Raw genomic sequence first — 6,000 nt, forward strand, 5'->3', positions numbered from 1 at the left:
GCAAATTATATTGGATTAGCAACTATCGATATAAGCAGCTATATAAAAACATATGCCATATATAAGCCGAAAAAGGTTTTGACTAAATCTTAGTATAATCATTTACACCCTTATATTTTGTTTTCTAACCGAGTAAGCTGGCCCTGTTGAGTAATATAATAAGTTTGAGTTTGACGAAGTCCCAATATTATAGCCAATTCCAACTTAGTTCCTTTCACAAAAATACCACTTCCTGTTTCGCACTCAAGTTAGAATGAAAGATGTGTTATAGTGAATTTTTCCAAAAAATCCAATGTTTTAGATTTATAATTTAATTTCTAAATTCATCGTCTTAAATTTCTCTATAGGAAAGGGATTCTGGTACTAGGGTGCCACTTATAGCCTTATTAACTTTCTGTATCTACCATCTATCTATCTTTCTGTATCTATCTATCTATCTATCTATTCTGTTTCTATCTACCTATCTGTAGGATATAGTCAGAGAAGCTCACTTTAAATTCAGTTTTCTACAAAAATATGCTGCTCACTGGCTATTCAAAAGCATTTGATTAACTTTCCATCTTATACCACATTGTTCCTGTTTTGCTTGAGGAACTTTATACTGGTATATTTGCATCACACTTCCCGTCACCCCAGACAAGGGGTCAAACGTCATGACAATATTTTGCACCGTGTAGCAATGAGGAAATCAACTGCGGCGGGTGCAGCTGCCTACCTGACTGCCTGACCAACATCCAACATTCAGCAGCCAAAGTGTGGAGCAGGAGTGGGCAGCAGCGACTCCAACTCCGCGAGCGGACTTTTGCGACGAGTCTACGCAAATTGGAATGCAAGACCTCTGACTGTGTGAATAAAACGGCTGGCCGGGCTTGGCGTCGCTTTTGGCCAGATATTGCGTAATATCTGCCACTGAGCCGGTTTCGGCCACATTCGGGGCGATGGCGAGTGTATCTGTATCTGCAACTGCATCTGCATCTGTATCTGCATGCATGTGTATCTGTGGCAAAGGACGACTGGCCATAATCAATGTTCCGTCTGCAAGTCAGCATCTTCTGGCTTAATGGCAATTGCAACAGAGCCAGCAACAAAGGCGCATTGCATGTTGCCATTAATAAGCGTTAATACCCGTTGGCGCTGTTCAACAAGTTGTTAAAACGCCATCCAGCTGACCTTGGCGGAAGCAAGTGAAGTGAAGCACCGAGCCGCAGGCGCCGCTCATCTTTCCGAACGGATTTCGGGCTTTGGGATTGCGGCCACCTGCTGCTAAATCCACCAAAGTCACTGGGGCTAAGTGTGCACGCACTTTCAACTCCGATTACCCGGCCAATTAATTTGGCACTCCGCTTGAGCCGACCAAGCGCACCCACCGCCTCGAAGCGAATGGAATGGCCTGCGCGCATGCGTGATGCAACTGCAATGAAATCAATTTATCGGCCTGCAATTAGCGCCGCTTCATTTGCCATGTATGTGGGTCAGCTGGACCGTGGCAACAATGACATTAACGTCAACACTCGAGCACCTGCACCTCCAGTCTTGGGTCCAATTTGGGTCCATTCCAGCCCAGCTCCACGCAACAAATTGGAGCAGCCCAAGTGCCAGGTGTCGGGGGGCGGGTGAAGAAAGCCGCAAGCAATTACCCGCCAGATGATGACGATGACGTTGCAGACCGCCGTGAAGGTGGTCAGCCTCCCTCCCCATCCTCCGGCTCGGATTAGGCCTGATCCGCCAGAGCCCGCCTGAAGGTTAGCCATGTGTGAACGTGGGCATTTTGTTATGGCTCATTGTTCGGCGGATAAGTGCCTGCAATTTCTAGCTGTCGCATTGCCTCAGCGACCCACTCAATGAGGCGTATGTGCAATAAAGTTATGTATACGCCCAGGGGTGTGGATGGGAAATGCATTTCATTACCAAGAAATGCAATAAAAGTAAAACAACGAATTTGAGAAACACCATGAAGCTGAGATTAACTTGATAAGTAGAATTTGAATACATAACATTTAAAAATACCTGCAAAAATTGATTTTCCGTGCCCCAAATCTTTAAGTGTCATATGATGATTAGGACTGCTTAAAAGTACTCGTTGGAATTTTTATTGTTCAGCTCTAATTTTACTAATATACGTCATTAAGAATGAGATTTTGTTATATTTGTAAAGCTTTAAAGTATGGAGAATTGGAACATTTTAAAAAACGTTTTATGGGCTTAATCGAATTGTAATTTAAAGTTTGTCACATAATTTTATTTGATGCGAAAGTCGCACTAAAGGGTATTTACCACCTTATAATTTTGACCCGGAAATATTCTCTGGTCAATTTAAGTTTAAAAAAGCTATTTATTTATTTGTTGGTCTTGTGACCCTCAGTTTACATGCTTTTTTTACCTTCGCCTTAACCTCCTCCTTCTCTCCCTCAGGCACAACCAGACTTTACCATTATGGTATTAGTCATATGAACTGCCAAAACATTGTAAGCGAAATGTCAGTCCCATCAAACCTTTCTCTTTAATTCAATTTCGATTTTCCTGCCTTGCAGTAGTCCAAAACCGAGCAGTCTAAGTCGTTTTCCAGCCAATTTCACACGCTTCCTGTCCGCGCGGCGGAAACCTGTCTGGCCGATAGTCGAGTCATAATATAAGGCAATGCATAACCTACATACAGGTCTAAACGTCCAGATCAATAAAGAGATGCCGTAAATTATGCAACTGGGTGAGCAGGGACAAGACGACCGCAGCGAAAGGTGTTTCCCTGGCCTGCAGCCCGCCATCCATCGATCCACCGATCCACCGATCCGTCCCATCCATCCCATCCATCCTACCCAGCTCCGAAGCGGACTCCATCCCCATCTGCGGCCACGACATCTTCGGCGGGAAGCCAAACCAAAACCCGAATTGCCAGTCGACTGTCGTCGCAGATCTGCTGGGCTCCGCACGTTTCAGGAATTTCAATTTCATTTTGCACAACAGCAGGCAGGCTGGGCGAAAATAAAACTAAAGTCCAAAGCGATCCGAGAGCCTGTTGCACATTCTTCATTAAATTCGTGTTTCTTTACCTAATTCGAGTTTTGGTTTTTTGGTAAATTGGCTTAACATGTCGGGGCCTCGCTTCGGTCTGTCTGTTTCTCCTTTTTCGCACTGCACCGCACTGAAGGCCGTCTGCGCCCCGCCTCCTGGCATGGTTATGCAATTTCTGGGGCGAGCAGCCTGTCGGTTTCAATTTCTGCATAATGTATTATTTACGATTGTATCGGCTCGTCTCAGGGGGTCAGCCTCAGCTCGATGCGCTCTGTGTGCAGTTCCAAAGTCAGAAACCCAGACTCAGTCTTGGTCCGTTTCACGGGTGTTAATTGTTGCCAACTGTTTGGTCTTGGCGCATTTATCAAAGCTGAGTGGCCAAAGTATCCGGGTCTTCATAAAACTCGAGCCGTAGCATCATGTTAAAAAGTCCATTTGGCCCCTGGTAGTCATTGAAGCGGACCAACAGAATATCACTGAAAATATTAACTAGTTAAAACTTATTAAAAAAATAAATAAATTAATTTCTAGTATAGAAAATATTTCTTTTACATTTAAATACCCAGCGGCAGCAATAGTATGAGTTTCGTTCAATTTCTCTACTTCATAAAACGTTCACTGATAAAAAAACGTTTAACTATTTTGTAAAAGTGTAAATGTGATTTTGTTCTGGCTGTCAATACCCTTCATTATGCCAAAAATTGGTTGAATCCGACCATTTTTTAAAAAGGTATAAGCAAATAAAGCTGGTTCGAAAACAGCCATTTTCCTGCATGCCTATCTCCATCTCACTCGCGCCACCTTTACCTGAGCAACAGATATCAGACCATTAGCGTCTTTTATCTTTTTTGAATTCATATTTTTTCTAAGAGATAAATATCGAAAAATGTAATTTGAAATGTCTATTTATTAACAATATTTTAGAAGTGTATTCTTTTGGGAATATAAAGTTAGTTTTGACACTATTGTTAAATTTTTTTTAAGTTCTGCTGGAAGTACACATTAAGAAAAAATCACAAAGATTTTACGGTACTTCAGATTTCTTACTACAATTATTGTATATCCGATTTCTCTGAGTGCACATGAAGACTCGCACTGGTGGCGCTAAACGTCTTCATGGAGCGGAGGTCGCTTTGCCATTTGAGCGGTTAGGTCGACCCGGCCATAAATGGCATTTGTTGTTTTCCGTTTGCCTAGCCGAATTCCTCGGATGACCATTTGGCAAGCAACTGGACTGCCCGGACTCGGTCGTGCTAATTGTTTGTCACTCAAGTTCAGAGCGGGGAGTCGGGCATGGCTAATCATGCCATAAAAAACGCGGGCACGTAGCCCAAATTGCCGCAGCTTAAGACTACTTAACGTCTTGGCCAGTGTAACGATGGCGGGCGCTACTCGCCCACAGCAATTGACCTTATCGATGGCTTTGGCGGCGGGAGGCGAACCGCTCTGCGATGCGATTGATTGATCGCTTCTCGGAGGGGAGGACTTCGCTGCCCTATTAACTTATTTTCGGATGATGCTGGCGGATGATTAATGCCACATGCAAAGTTGGAGCGCTTGCTACAAGCTGTTATAGTAAAGCCAAATCACTACAACGCCCCTTAATGTGAGTTCCGATTAGGGAGAGAGGTAGTAATTTGAATTTACTACAGCAGCTTGCAAAAAACATGCGCAGATTATTAATTTTGGCTGCCCACGTAAATAGAAATAAACGATTTCTTGATAATCAGTGGTTGAAGTGCTCTTTTAAAAGACCTTGATCCTACCTTAAGCTTAAATAAAAATAAAAACTTGGTAACAAAAAAGGTAGCAACTATATAAAATGATTTTTTGTGCATATACTCGTAATACCACATGTCGATATGAAAAGGTATAAATTAAATGACATTTCGATCATTTTTAAACGAGTTCTGATACAAGAATGAAGTCAAAGAAGGAGGTATAACAAGTATACTCTTTACGATGGAGGCGCTACTTACATTTTCTAAACCTCTATCCATCACCTCTATCAAATTGTAATTTAAGCGGAAGTGGAAGGGGCTAAAATTGAAAAAGAAACATAGTCGTCCCAAGAAAGGGAAACCCACCAATGTTAAAATAATTATTGGGTACTATTTTTAAGTAAATTATTAGTCTTTAAAAAATGGGTTGGTAAATGTTGTTATTACAGGCTTTCAAAACATATCTTCAATTACGAGCAAGAAAATAAAATCAGGGTTACCAGTTACCAGTTAGCAATGTAATAAGTAAACCCAAGAATGATGAGCTGAAAGTACACCTCTTAATTTTCGGCTGCGTGGGATTGGATGGCGTTGCACTTGACCAATCACCGCTAGCAACATCATAATTACGAGCACCTTGCATTCTACCTCGGGGTCTTCTTCTGTCCCCCCATTCCGCGAAGATGGGTCTCAAGTGACCCATGGACCCGTGGAACGTCGGATCACTTGAGTCCAATGACAGTCCGCAATCGCCGGCCTACAGTACGTATGCGTATTCGTGGTCTCTTTCGTATTGTTTTGAAGCTGCGGCGTTACCTTGGGAAAATCCGCGCAGTCATCGGCGGTCCAAGAGCGGTTTCATCTTGGGGCAGCTCCATCAGCTGGCGGGCAGAGCGCCATTCCACTCTCACTCTCTGCGGCTTTCGGTTTCGGTTTGCTTTTGCTGTGCCGCCGCTTTGCTTTTGCTTTTACTCTGCTTTTGCTTTCGATGGAGCGTCGTCGGCAGCGACGCGGCGCCCCAGCTGCGTGCATTTTGCACCTGGAGTAAGAGTAAGTCACCTGGGCAGAGGAGCGCCAAAGCTTTGGTCCGCTGGCCGCTGGATTGGCGGTGGATTTGGCTTTTCTTTTGTTGTGCTTTGCTTTGGCCGCCGCTGCTTTTGCGCTCTGCCCACGGCGACGGCGACGCCGGAGTCGGTGGCTCGGAGACGAGACCATTCAAAATATAAATAGATGTGCATGTAGGGAAATGCGAATAGTGTTCATAGAAGAC

The sequence above is a fragment of the Drosophila biarmipes genome, chromosome 2R (assembly GCF_025231255.1).
Source record: "Drosophila biarmipes strain raj3 chromosome 2R, RU_DBia_V1.1, whole genome shotgun sequence".
Taxonomy (NCBI): Eukaryota; Metazoa; Arthropoda; class Insecta; order Diptera; family Drosophilidae; genus Drosophila; species Drosophila biarmipes.